The 14,509-nt window shown below is 40.0% G+C and overlaps 1 protein-coding gene across 7 annotated transcripts in view; it reads left to right on the top strand.

The window, feature by feature from the left end:
• DOCK1 (dedicator of cytokinesis 1) overlaps nt 1-14,509 on the top strand; it is a 555,371-nt gene that overhangs the window by 256,251 nt on the left and 284,611 nt on the right. The gene's annotated exons all lie outside the window — the stretch shown is intronic.

Raw genomic sequence — 14,509 nt, 5'->3', positions numbered from 1 at the left:
GTGCGGGTCTGCAAAAGAATGGTTTCATGATATTTTGTGACCAGTGACAGAGGAGAAGGGGAGGAGCCCTAGGGATCGGCATGCAGAAATGGTCTGACATCCTGTGCCTCTGCTTCGCGTTGCCTGACCATTTGTCTCGATAGAATCGCAGAAAGTTAGGGTTTCATTTATTTTATTTTTTTATTATTTGAATTGCAGCCCTAAGCTAGAGATCAGAAGGGCAGGAGAGCTGGGGAGCTGTGTGTGAGGACGGCGCAGAGCTGGGGCTCACTTTTGGGGGGTGCGCAGCCAGGCACCGTGCACAGCCAGGTGCGCGAACCAGGAAAAGAGCAAGGGATACAAAGGAGACCCAGCCTGAGCACAGAGAGGCATGGCAAGTTAAGAGAATGTGAATGGATAGATGATGAAATGAAAAACAAATGCTGTTTTAGATATTTTGATGCCTTAAATCGGTGAGAAAATGCAGAGAAACCTTTCTCCCGAATACCAGCTCCTATCCTCACCTTCCTTCATTACCGTTCGCTGGAATAGAAAATAATTAAGTAAACACCCTCAAACTATTGATTCCTAATTGGCCCTCTGGTGCAAACAGGCAACCAACCTGACATGCTGAATTTTCTTGAAAAAGTCATAGTAGAAAAATTCCTGTTGACACCAACAGATGGTTGAAGTAATCTTTAGGGATCCTGCAAAATCTTCCTCCTTATCTTAATCTAGGTGCTTCTCTCAGTTTTTCCATCAGTAGTGGGCTGCATTCAAAGTTCAGTGGCTAGGTGAGCCCCTAGAAAAATGAGGCTGTCCTTAGAAGGCAGCCACTTTATCTGCCCTTCCCATCTACTTGCTTTAGAACAGGTATGCTCCAAGCCTTGAAAAGGAAGAGAAGGGACCTGCTGCTTGTTTCCATTGTTACTGTGTTATTAAATATGTGGATCTTTAGTATTCTGGGATAGGGGCTAGAACTGCTGCTGCTTTTTCTTCGCTGCTGTTGTACTCCGGTATATTTGGGGACTGAAAGGCACTGTTGCTAAGAGAGTTTGTGATCTCTCAGGAGTTCACAAACAGAGCTTGCAGAGAGGAGGGTGGGAGGAATTTCCACTGTCCATAGCGTCTTCATATTTTTTCCCTTTTTAGGGGATAGCCAGTAGCATAACTAGGGCAGAGTAACTGTGGCAGCTGCCCCAGACTCTGACCTGGGGGCATGGGAGTAGAAAAAAATGGATGCTGCTACAGCTGTGTGATCTTGCCAGTGGCATGATGGTAACCAAAAGTTCCTGTTGCCCATGTGTGGCAGCCTGCCCTAGGTACCCAGGCATATTGTTACGCCTCTGGGGATGACAACCTGTGTATCCACTGGGACCTCTTCCCACCGTATTCCTCTGTATATCAAAGCAAAAGTTGTGCTCATCTGCACCATATACGTAGGCACTGGCAAAACTGCACGATGGGATGACTAGGCTTTATATATATATATAGCTTCTATATATAAAGCTCATTAATTAAGTTATAAAAGGTTTTGACAGCAGCAGCTGTACCAACAATTGTGGAAGCAATTCCCTCTTCAAATCTAGAACATGTGAGTTATACAAATACTATCACAGACTGTTGCAGAAGAAGCCTTGTAATGCCATATAAGTTAAAACCCATACATAGAATTAAAAAACCCTTTTGACAGAAGCGGCAGTCGAGGCAGCATGGCACACGTGTGTAATGCTGTGATTTTCTGAGAACATTCATGGAAAAAGAAGAGAACTAGCACAAGCTGTAAACCACATTCTCTAGTGTCCTAATGGTGTCAAATGAATTAAATCACAATAGAAATGAGCTGACCTCACTTTGCACAAATAAGATATATGGCAACAGACTGTCAGTCCCCATGTTATTCTAAAACTTACGCAAAAATCAACAAACTGGAAAAAGTTTCCAAATGCATCACCCTACAGATGGATCCTTTATTCCTGCAAAGACAGCGATCAGTAGAACTACTGTTCTACAAAAATCAACGGGATATATGGCAAAGAGAAATACAAACAGTTCTGACTTAAACTGGGGATGCAGTTAAGAGAAAATAAAAGTGAAATGATCCGTGAAATCATCTCACTTCCTTGGCTATTTCTTGAGGAGTCTCAGGAAGATCATAGTCCCTTACCTGTCCGTCAGTCTTTTTCTTCACATATTTGGCAGGCAGCAGGAAGTGTTTCCCAGAGTACCAGTGAGGCACAGAGCATGTCGAAGGTTCACATGGGTATTTGGTTAGAGGTCCTGATTGAGACTTGCATAAGGCTTCAAAATGACAGGTTTTTTTTAGTAAGATACTTCCAGGGACAGAGAGGTTGTGTTATGAAGAAAGAGTCATCTTGGCTTCACGGTGTCCTGGTTTTTCTGACATTTGCTTTATATGTAAGGCTGATGTTCTTGTGAGAAGATCTTTCATGTTCATTTGCTGGGTTTCCAATATTTAAATATTTCTGGAAATTAAACTCTTAGTCTGAGTATGAAGGCATGAGGAACAAGGATTTCTGCTACTTCAACTCCTTTATGGCAATATTTTTTAAAAAGGCTTCTCTTGCTCTGTGTGTGGTTTTCACTGAAAATGCGCATGTGCCTGGTGCTTATAAGACTAGAGTTTTTTGAATTTGCATGTGTGTTGGGGTCATATGTGCACACTGTCACTAGATGCTCAGGGTGAAATTCTTCAATATCTGCCCAGTCTTCAGAACAGCTTCTGAACTGTTCTGTTTGCCCGTTGTGACCTGAAATGAGTTTTGCTGGTCAGATCTCCCTGCACACCTCTCTTTTCCCTACCAGGGCTCTACTTGCAAACCCATGCATTTTGAGCCCTGTCTTTCCAATGGTTGACTGACTCCTATAAAATAGCCATAGTAAGTGTCTTTTCTGTAGGATGGGAGGAATAGTGGAGGGAGGGGAATGTATCATATGAGCAGATGATTTGTATGCTTGTCCTACTCTGCTGAGAATGTGGAAGTGGAGCAATGTGAAACTTTCATCTTCTGGAGAAGTCTGAAGGACTTGACGGCCCAAAGGAATGAGAGCTCTGTGGTTTGGCTGCCAGGCTGGATTTAAGAGGCTTGCATTTAAAGTGGTTTTTGTGCCACACGTTGATCCTTGGGTATACCACTGAGGGCTATGTCTAGAAGACCAGCACACCTTTCTTCCCCAGCCTAAAGTATTTAATCTGTATTTCTAACTTCATGGGAGAGTGTCTGAACAACCATGCAAATGGATAGACTGAGGTGGGGCAAAGGGGCCATTGTACTTCTCTGTTGAAGCTGAGCCACTGTGCAGATAGGAGAATGAGAGTTATGGAGGAAGTAGCCTGATTCTGTAGCCATGTGGTTAGGAGACTCACCAAGAGATTCCTGGACTGCTTATACATTTCAAATTGAGAAGTCTTTGATTAAAAACAAAAGAATCAATCCTGATTATAGAGACCTGAACCCAGTGTCCCCATCTAGCCAGACCAAAAACTTGGTCATTGGGAAATCGCACCCCAAAGGAACAAGCTCCAGAATCATGCTACTAGCGAGTCAAGCCTCATATCATAGCCCAGTGAGCACACAGGTGATATGCTGGCAAAGACTGTATTGAGGAATAACCTAGCACAAAGATAGGCCATCCTTGGCATGCGTGCCAACTAGTGGCATGTGGAGACATTTTCCTTGGCATTCCAGGAGGTGTGCCAGGAAATTGCTTTAAAAAAAACCAAAGTTTTTTTTTAAGTTGCTGCTCTGGGTTCTCCAGAGCAGCCAGAGGTCCCAGCATGGTGGCACCAGGGGGTGGGTCAGAAAAATGCAGGCAGGGACGGCATTGTCTTTGTTCTGCTGACCCTGCCCCCTATCCCCAGGCTGCAGACTCCAGCCTTGCTGGGCCCCTGGAGTGGGTGAGGCTGGGGTCTGGGCAGGCGCTACTGCTGGGGTGTCACTGCCTCCCTCTGCCGGACGCTGCCATGAACCAGTGGTCCTGAGCTGCAACTGGTAGTGGTGGGAGAGGTGGGTGGTGAGGGATACATGCTCTTTCTATTTTTCCTTTTTTCCTCTCCTTTTTTCTTTCTCTTTTCTCTCCTTTCCTCTTTCTCTTCTCTTTCTCTTCTCTCTTTTCTCTTTTTTCTTCCTTTTTTCTTTCCCTCTTTTTCTTTTTTCTCTCTTCTCTGCTTCTTCTCTCCTTTTTTCTCTTTTCTTTCTTTCCCTCTTTCTCTTTTTCCTTGTCTCCCTTTTCTCTTTCTCTTATTCTTTTTCTCTTTTCTTTCTCTTGTTTTTCTCCTCCCTCCTTTTTCTCTTTCCTTTTCTATTTCTTTTTCTTTCCTTTTTCTGTTTCTTCATTCTTCTCTCCTTTTTCTTTCTCCTTTTGTCTCCCATTTTTCTCGTTTCTTTTTTCTTTCTCCCCTCTTCTTTTTCTCTTTAACTCTCTCTCTCCTATCATCTCTCTCTGTCTCCCCCTTTTTTCTTTTTTCTTTCTATTTCCCTCTCTCTCTCTTTTCTCTCTCTCTCATCACAACATGCTTAACAAAAAAAAATACACAAAAACAAAGGCAGCATATGAAGTTTTATTTATTGTCATCAAGTTCAGAATTTCTAGAAAACTTGGTATTTACTGTTAAAAAAAAAAAAGTAACGTGTGATGATTAATTATATGAATATGCAGTGCGTCCTGCCATGTACCCCCTGACCTTGGTTTTGTTTTTCCGGCATGCTGGCATTCCAGCACCTTACAAAGTTGACACTGCGGTTTTTTCGGCATTCTGGCCAAAAACGTTGCCTACCTTTGACTTAGCACATAAAACCAGGTTCTAAGTACTAGCCTAGGCTTCTGAAAACCTAGTCTAACCCACTTAATAAACTGTGCTCCTGCACTCTACAATATGTTGCCATGGTACTATTGAAGATACTGGAGTCCACCATTACAGGAACTGAGGAGTTGGTTTCCATCATTGATGAAAAAGAAGAGGTCTTTCTTCCCATTGCTTTCCCTAGCTAGACCATCATTTTTTTTTAATAAATGTTACATCACAATCAATGGCTCATCTTGCACCTGAAGGGTCTTTCTTGTCTGATCCCGGATGAGGTCAAAGTGTCAGCATCTGTGCTACCACTAAATGGCAAGGCTTTCCATGTGGACCATTGAGAATCCGGATCCTAACATCAGGCCCATCTGGGAAATCTCACGAGCTGTTTGGCATTCTGTCCGTGGTAGTCTGGCTAGGACCATCCTAACTTACTGTTTGATTAGGTCAGTATGTCAAAGCTCTATAGCAGACACTGTGGGTGCCTGGACTTGACCTGGGAAGCTGCTCTGATGCGCTGTAATTACAGCGCTTCGGAGCAGACTCAATAGAGTCTGCTGGAGCGTACATCGTTTGTATCAAGCGCACTTCGAAATGGCAGCGGGGTGCACTTTAACTAAACCTTGTTTGACGAGCTCATTCTAGAGGAGAGATTCTGATCTCTCCAGTCACTGAAAATGTGACTGAAAATTATTTGCTGTATCAGCATTTCTTATACTCTGTTTAAAACAAACAAACAAACAAACAAACAAACCCAAAATGCACCACACCAACTATAGCTGATTCTACTAATTGCAGATTGCATGTGCCTGAGGTGCATGTACAACAGCTTGCTGCCTAACTATGTGACAGTTTGCCAGACTTAACCTATGGTGCTTGCACTTGTGATACAGATATGTATGCTCTTCCCTCCAAATGTCAAATAAGTAAAGGCAGAGAGCTGGTTTTGGGGGGGCTACACTCAGTGACCATGCCACCAGGGGTTCAATGAAATGGAAAAGTCTCAAACTGGTCTCTAGCCTACCTCCCTGTTTTCTGAAACTTGATGTTTTGGTCTTCTCAAACAATGCATTTGTGATGCTCTATATAAACCAAAAATGTAGTGCTGAGTCATCCCCTCTTTTTCAAGCCTCCATTGAGTTCTTGGCCAGTTTATCAATATAGAGTGACCACATTGTCTCTCTGTCTTTCAAGGGCTGGCAATGAGCTAGTAGACTTCCAGCTTGTGGTCATGTAGTGACGTGGTCACTGCAGAACTGTACCTAATTTTCTGTTATGGTCATCTTAAAATATCTTTGCATCTTTTGCACACTCTGACTTCTTTATGTGAAAATTATTTCCTATATTAGCACTGTTTATGATCGTTTAAAAACAAGTTAATACTTACCTAGGAAAATCAAGATTTAACTCCTTGAAAATGTGTGATCAATTTCTGTCAAACCTAAGGGTTGGGTTGATTATCATCAGCTAATATATTTTTAAATGCCACTATTTTGTCTGGACTAGGTGCTAAGAGGTATGTAACATGTTAATAGGCATACTCAAATACCTGTTAATATGCCGTTTTATTTTAATTTTCTCAGATAATGTCAAAAAGCAGTTGATGCTACTTTACAAGTTTACGATGACTAAGATTGAAATGTGGGATTTTTATTATGCGTTATTTAGAGCATGCTAAGTAATGTTCGGAAACTCTGGTGTAGAAAAAAACCCAGTTTCTATATTACCCGTATATTCACCGGTTGAGGTGCAGCCTTGGCACTGTTATAAAAAACACTTGTTTAAGGTCTATACTAAACTCATCAATGTAGGTTTTTTCCTCCCCTATGTTTTGAGATAGAACAGTACTGTCATAGCATGATGGTATCTTAAACTTGCTATTGTTTCTTTTGAAGTTTGTCACTTTCTTTAGCCATAGTGGATTCATAGCTAAATTGGTGGTTGTCACTAGTGACACAGTTATGCCTTTAAATAGAAGAGTTATAATAATTTATGTAGTTAACATTGCAAAAAATGCACTACATTTATAACAAAAAAATTATAGTAATCTACTTGCTGACAACACTTATCAACCTGATGTCACAAACAGTTCTGTAAAATTAAATGAAAGGCACTTGAAGAACGTTAAGTGCATGGACATCTAGTGAAATGATGGATGATGATGATGATGATAAGAGCATAAAAAGATTTGAGTTGAATCATCAAGTTCCTAATTTGTATTATAATTATAACTAATTTGTGGTTATAACACTCAAATAACTGAGAGTCCAGTAGTTTCTTTTTGAAAATTTACTGAGGGAATATTAACACTTGCTTTTCAATGTTTTTCATTCATTACCTCTAGATATAATTTTTGGAAGTACTCAGGCCTGTGTTTCAGCACAGAGTGAAGGTGGGGTACAGAAAAATGGGAGTGCTATAGTTACAGCTGCAGGGGTTTAGGTTGTAGCCGTGTTGGACTAAGGATATAGGCAGACAAGGTTCCTTGGGTGAATTTGATATCTTTTATTAGACCAACCTAAATGGTTGGAGAATAGTTATTAAGCAAGCTTTCGGGTTCAAAAACCCTTCATCAGGCTAAGGAAGCTGCAGCAGTTGGTGTGTGCTCTTCCTGGATGGAATGAAAAGTTACAGCTGTATTGCATCCACATGTCCTTACCTTCTTATTCAAAATGTATGAAATGGAAACAAAACAGTCCATGCGACTAAAGTGATCACTCTGAGTAAGCCCAAGGAATAGCAAAAGTGTGTGTGTGTGTGTGTGTGTGTACACACATGGTTAACCGAGTTTGTACATAATTTGGGTCTGTTCAAAATTACAGTTGAAACCAAATCTCACATGCAAAGGAAAAAAGATCCTTGCTTTCCAAAGCTCTTGATTAACTGGGAGAGAGGGAATTAATTTTGTCAAAATTTTGTGTGTGTGTAGTCAAGCTGTCCAGGTAACTCAAGCTATGGGGATGTCACAGAATAATTGCATGTCAGTATTTGTTCAGTTCTCAACTATTGTCATGCATTATGTTTTAGACATTTGTCATATTTGCTTTGTGTTTTATGATTGCAATTGATTCTCCTATTCCCTTTTCTATCTCAATTAATTTGGAACATATCAAGTGGCAAAACTGTGCAGAGGATTTATCCTTCATTTCTAACAAGATTATTAACACTTAGTGCTTTTCCTCATTTTGGAAATGTTATGCTTGCCATTTGTTACAATTTAAGTATTTTTATTAGGTTAATTATTAACTTTAAATACATGATTAAATCCCTGTGACTACATCATTTAGGACAGTTCTGATCTGATATCGGAATCTTGTCTGGTCCTTTTTTTACATTAAAATACAGAGCTATTTTTCATTTGAAACATGCAGGCATGAACTGTATTTTTGGGCTGTTCCTATCATAACCATTTGGGACCAATACTGTCATTAAATCTTCTGCTAAAAGGAATTATTTTCATATTACTGAGTCTTTCTGGCATTAATTAGGTCATTACTTTGTTCCTGCACTGTGATACTTGCATAGATTTCCATTCTAAATCTGTTTAATTTACCTGTCGCCGAAATGGGAAGGCAAAACTTTTGCCTGTGGTTCTTGAACTTTGTTACTATGAATTTTTCTCTGCTAAGATAAATAAAAACAATGCTTGCCTCGCATAAGTCCTGAAGCAGTGAGCATTAAAAGACGTTCCTTGCTGTAAGAAAGTGCACAGTTGACTTAAACAAGAAGCAAGGGTTCAGTGGTTGGGATGCCAGGCTGGATTTGGGAAACTTGGGTTTAGAGTTGTTTTCTGTCACGTGTAACGTTGCGTGTACCACTGAGTGAGATGACTGTTTACAAGACGCACACATTCTTCTTTCCCAGCCTAAAGGATTCAGTCTGTATTTCCCACTTCACAGGAGAGTGTCTGAACAACCATGCAAATAGGTAGACTGAGGCTGGGTGGTTCATAGATTTATAGATATTAGGGTCGGAAGGGACCTCAATAGATCATCGAGTCTGACCCCTTGCATAGGCAGGAAAGAGTGCTGGGTTTAGATGACCCCAGCTAGATTCCTATCTAACCTCTTCTTGAAGACCCCCAGGGTAGGGGAGAGCACCACCTCCCTTGGGAGCTCGTTCCAGACCTTGGCCACTCTAACTGTGAAGAAGTTCTTCCTAATGTCTAGTCTAAATCTGCTCTCTGCTAGCTTATGGCCATGCTCTTTGCTAGCTTATGGCCATAATTGGCCATAAGGTATTTTATTTCTCTGTTGAAGCCATTGTGCAGATAGGAAAATAAGAGTTATGGAGCAAGAAGGAGCCTGATTCTATAACCATGTAGTTAAGAGATTCACCAAGAGATTCCTGGACTGCTTATACATTTCACATTGAGGCCAGGTACAGACATTACACTTTTACCTGTATAAGTGATCTGAAAGTGGTCTATACCTATTATGGAACAGAAGTTCGGCGCAAATAGACTGGTTTAACAATGGAGGAACCTGGTCTAAGATTTGCTCCCCTCCTGCTCTCCTCCCTCCCCCGGTGAATGTATGTTCTATTCAGTACTGATTTGAACTACACTGCTTCCAGAAAACCACGTAACTTGGATCGATTCTGCCTTGTGATTTTTGAATGCCTGTACCTAGCCTAAGCAGTCTTTGCTTAAAAATAAAACAGAATCAGTCCTGATTGTAGGGACTTGAAGCCAGGGTCTCCGCCTACCCACACCTAAAACTTGGTCATTTGGGAATCACACGTGGGAGATGGGATATTTGGGTTTGAGTCCCCTCAGGCCAAGAAGAATCTGGAACCCAGGTCTTCAACTTTCTGGGAGAATGCTATAATCAGTAGGCTATCACATACAAGGTGGGTGGGCACCACCTCCTTCAGCTATTTACTGTGTTGTTGACCTGTTAGAGAACTTAGGTCCCTTTTTGCTTAGTTTCCAGACCTTCATGGAGTTATAGTAGGAGCTGTGCATTTAGTTGCTCAGACTGGAACAGTTCTGCCATAGGCATCAGCAGCGCTGCTATACATATAAGACATATGCCCATAAGGCAGTATTGCAGATGTTTATGGGATGTGCAGGTCAAAAAAGGGAGTTATCTATTTAAGTGTTGGTATCTTTAGGGTTAGGCAGCTCTTGAGCAGGAAGTTTTAGGCACCTTGGGCATTTTTACACATGCTCTGGGAGTGGGGAGGCACTTAAGTAGAATGGCTCTGAAGTGCTGCACTATCTCGTGTATCAGTGTCTCTGTGCTTCAGAAAGACAGCAGGGGCTCTTTAACTAAAGCTCGTGGAATGAACGTTAGTTAAAGCGCCCCTGTTGCCATTGTGAAGTGTGGGAACTTGGATTTATGAGATGCGGAGGCTGGCTGGAGTGCGCTAATTAAGCACATTAGCTAATTAGTAATTACAGCACATCAGAGCAGTGTCCTGGCATGTCTACAGGTACCCCTAAAGTTGTCTTAACACCTTTTTAAAGCAACTTATTCTTCCTTTGGTTCTGGTCTTTAGTTTTTCCATGTTCCCCACTTGTTAAATGGGCATAATATCACTGATGTACCATATAGGAATGTTGTGAAGATAAGTTCATTAAAGATGGTGATATGCTTGGATATTATAATATGAGGTTATATAAATACTGTAGTTAGATAAGTGTGTAAGCATATCTGCTTTAGTAACATATTGAATAGAGGCCATCAGTTACTATGGTTTGACTTCTGAAGGAGATTTCTTAGTGTAAATCTTAACAACTGAGTTAAGTTATACCTCTTATTTGCAGGATTAGAGCTTAAAATTAATTTGATGTCTTCCTTGTAGTATTGTTTCAGGGTTGCAGGTTGTAGCCATGTTGGTCTAAGGACATAGGCAGACAAGGAACCTTGTTAACATTCATAATATCAAACCATGTAAATGAATGGACTACTATAATAACTAAAGTTATTGAATCTAAGTTTAAATTAGTCTAAATTAAATAGCTATGGCTGTTTATTAGAATGAAATTCTGCTCTTTTCTAATATTAAAAATATAGATTCATCATATTAGCTTTAATAGTTGCTCTGTACTTGCATTGCTATAACTGAGTAGAATTTGATCCCTGATGTTAATTTTACTTTGCACAGATCATTGAAAGAACAATAAAACAACAAATTTCAACAGCTAAAATTCCCAAGTGAGTTCTAGTTGAATACTATCCCATTAACACTGTAAATGTTAATGCCTTACGCTAAGTACAGACATTCAAAAAGCCCCTGGTTGAAGTGCTCTAATTTATCACACTTTACTCAAAACACTATAAGTTAGAGCAGGAACCAAGTAAACTGACGTGCTGTTTGGTAGGGGGGCAGAGGGCTCACAACATGGCCTCTCTGGGTGCTGGGCGTACTCCCGCATTCCTCCCAGGAGGCTGCCAGAGTGGCCCCTCTCCCCAGCTAAGCCCCCTGCCCTCCACCAGCTGGTGACTGTCACCAGGGGCTGGAGGGGGAAAATGGAGGCCCCATTCCATGGGGTTGGGGTGGCAGGCCTGGTCCGCACGGGGTGAAGAGCTACCTTTTCCACCCAACCCTCAAGCCTCTTAACAGCTGCAGCCACCAGCTGCATTGCAGCCCAGCTCTGCTGTGGCTGCTGTAGGGGAAGAACTCCTGGGCTCTGTGTCCCTGAAGCAGCTCCAGCTGGGCAGTCCTTCAGTGCGGCCTGGCCGGAAGGGAGGATGGAGGCTGTGGGGAAAGGTCTTCAGGGATTCAGCAGCTCTGGGAAGGTGGCAATCATGCTCTAAGTTAACCCTTGATGGGATGGCACAGACATTTGATATAGTGCTTTAACAGAAAGCACTTTAAGTTAACCCCGGGGGCATGTGTACTAATCTAAAGTGGGATCTGCCATTTTTAAAGTGCTTTATGTGCCATAAACATCTGTTCTGTTACAGCTGTAAAGCGCTTTCTGTGTGCTTAAAGCACATTAAGTGCAACACTGTACCTCGTCTTAGTTATTTATAAAGATTGGGCAGTCCTGTTGTGGTGGGTCTGAGGGCAAGCTTTTCATGTTATTACTAGTTCTGTAGCTAACATCAGTGTTGCCAAATTAATGTTAAAAGTACCAGTACAGTTGTGAAGGAAATCATCTTGCTTAATTGAAAAGTTTTATGTACCAGATTTCAAGTATCTGAGATCCTGAAAAGAACTTGTATTCTGTAAACAAGGTAAAGAAATACTTACCTAATAAAGGCACTCTCAACAAATATGAAATACAGCACTGGTTAAATTATCATGCTGTCTGTTCAGTTTGGAAATGAATGAGGGTCTGGGAGACCATGATATATGATACTCTAAATGGGTGCATTTTGTTCATATTTGAAAGGCAGTTTCGCTTGTCATCATTACTGATGATTTGTGCCTTTATAGGCCTTCTCTTTGCATTTCAGAAATCTTTTGTGCCTATCCAAATAATAAATCACTTTGTTCAATTTTTTCAGTAACAGCAAATGTACAATTATATTTTTATTAAGATATCTTGCAAAGTGGGAGGTATAATGAAACTTATTCTTTTAACGTGGTATTATATAAAGTTTCTTAATATTTTGTTTGTCCATGTTTGTTTCTTCATCTTCTAGAATCACTGAACTATATCACAAGCTATGTTTAACGATAAAGGAAGAAATATTATTCTGTAAGGAAGTATCTGATTATAGTTCTGATTGTATTCAAACATGGTTTGCGATTCTTGCATGGTATGAATTTGGACCATGCTCTCCTTTCCATCTTAAAGTTTTAAGTTATTTGTAATTTTTTCTTATTGGAAATCTGAACATGTTTACCTACTTGAAGTTTTCTCCCTTGGCAGGACAATGTACACTTCTAAACTGATTTCATTGGATGAGGAGCCAATATGACTTCTGTTTAAGCAGGGAACTATTGAACAGTTTAAAGCAGTTTAACATCCTTTCCCAGCCCCAGTTTAGGGTATATTGGAGAGACTACTTGGATTATTTCAAATTGTAATTATAAATATAGATGGCTTAAATTATTTCCAAACATTATAAGAGAAAAATGGGTTTTCATATTTGTATGTATCCTCATGTAAGATGGAAACCCATACAGCAGCCCAGTATTAATGCATAAGATTGCAAATGTAAAAACAAGCCAAAAGTAAAAGCATGAGACCAGTTGAGTGTTCTATATAATTGTGTAAGATGAACAAAATAATACAAATGGTGGAAAAGAAGTTGTGCTTATCAAATTCCAGATATTAACAGCAGTCCTGTATTTGAGAGGTGAGGCTGGTCAAGTTAAAGTTCTAAGGAAAACATAAAGAGACAACTAAATATGTATTTAATTATTAGATTTATGCATCTCCCTTCCCAGAAAGGCTCAGACGGCTTATAATAAAAGACAAAAAAAGTTACAGAAACAATAATATATAAAAATAAATATAAGTGCTTTTGGGAGTGAAAGCTGACCATATTAATGAGAACTTAGCTCAACAGAATGAATATACATAACTAAGTCACTCTACTGTAACATATACTCACGTCACACTCATTAAAATTCTGAATCTCTGTGGGTAGAGGTTTTCTGCTGTATCAGATTTTGCTGACTCACATAGTCTCTTATGTTGAATACATATGCCCACCAAGAACGTAAAGCAGGTGCCCAACTTACAGTCCTTTTTGGACTTAATTATTTTTGAAATGTATGGAATGTATATAACATCACTTTTTTATTATATATGTATATATATGTGTGTGTATATATGTATATGTGTATTTATAGTTTATGAAAATAGCAATATAATAAAAAAGTGATGTTATACATCATATAACATGTTATATATAGGTTTCCCTCACTTCATGCGGGTTCAAGCTGTTATTAGATAGAAGTCCCACTAAAAAACCTGATTTATACAGAAATCAGACAAGCCAGGTCCAACTAACACGATGCCTTTTCTGGGTATGCACTGGGCTTAGTGCAGGGGTACATGGAGTTTAAAGTAAAACACTGTTTTGTTTTTTTCCAGCATGGAGGGTTACATCTGTAAGCAGCTTAATTTTTTTCAACTATTTGGAACCTTTCATTGTTAACATAGCATCTGTCTTTCAGCATATTGTCTTATAAAAATTGAAAAACGATATTTGCTGCACAAAGTTTTACCACTATGATCATTATTGACAACATCAGGCTTTGGGGCAAGAAAATAAAGGGGTAAGCTTTAGATAGTTGGTGCCTTAGCTGAATTTTTGGACCTGTAAGGGTAAAAAAAGAGAGAAAAAAAAATCTGTATGTAGCTATAAAATGTGGTTTTTTTTTAAAAAAAACCTCACCCACACGCAAGGTTAAGTATTTGCAAATCAGAACATGCCAAATCTACTGGTTAATACAAAGATGTTACTCTGTCTACCATTGCTTTGTATTAAACTTCATACGATTGCATGTCATCTCTCAAATAGAAAAAGAATCCATGTATTTTATTATATCACAAATCTGGTGGGTAATTATAGAGAACACCATATTGAAATGATTTGGGTTGCATAGTGTAAGAGGCTCACAATTGTCATAACCCAATGCTTTTTGGTGCCTCGGCACATTGGAATTTTCCCGCCACATGGAGCTTTCTTTGCACGGTGGATTTCTCAGCTGCAGAGAGAAATCCCCGGTGCAAAGAGTTCCCACCACACACATGCAAATTTGTACCCCATTATTGGCTGATTCTAAATTATTCCTATGTGG

The sequence above is a fragment of the Alligator mississippiensis genome, chromosome 6 (genome assembly GCF_030867095.1).
Source record: "Alligator mississippiensis isolate rAllMis1 chromosome 6, rAllMis1, whole genome shotgun sequence".
In the NCBI taxonomy this organism is placed as follows: domain Eukaryota; kingdom Metazoa; phylum Chordata; order Crocodylia; family Alligatoridae; genus Alligator; species Alligator mississippiensis.
The sequence above is the reverse complement of the archived record's forward strand: the minus strand, read 5'-3'. Positions and strand labels throughout refer to the sequence as shown.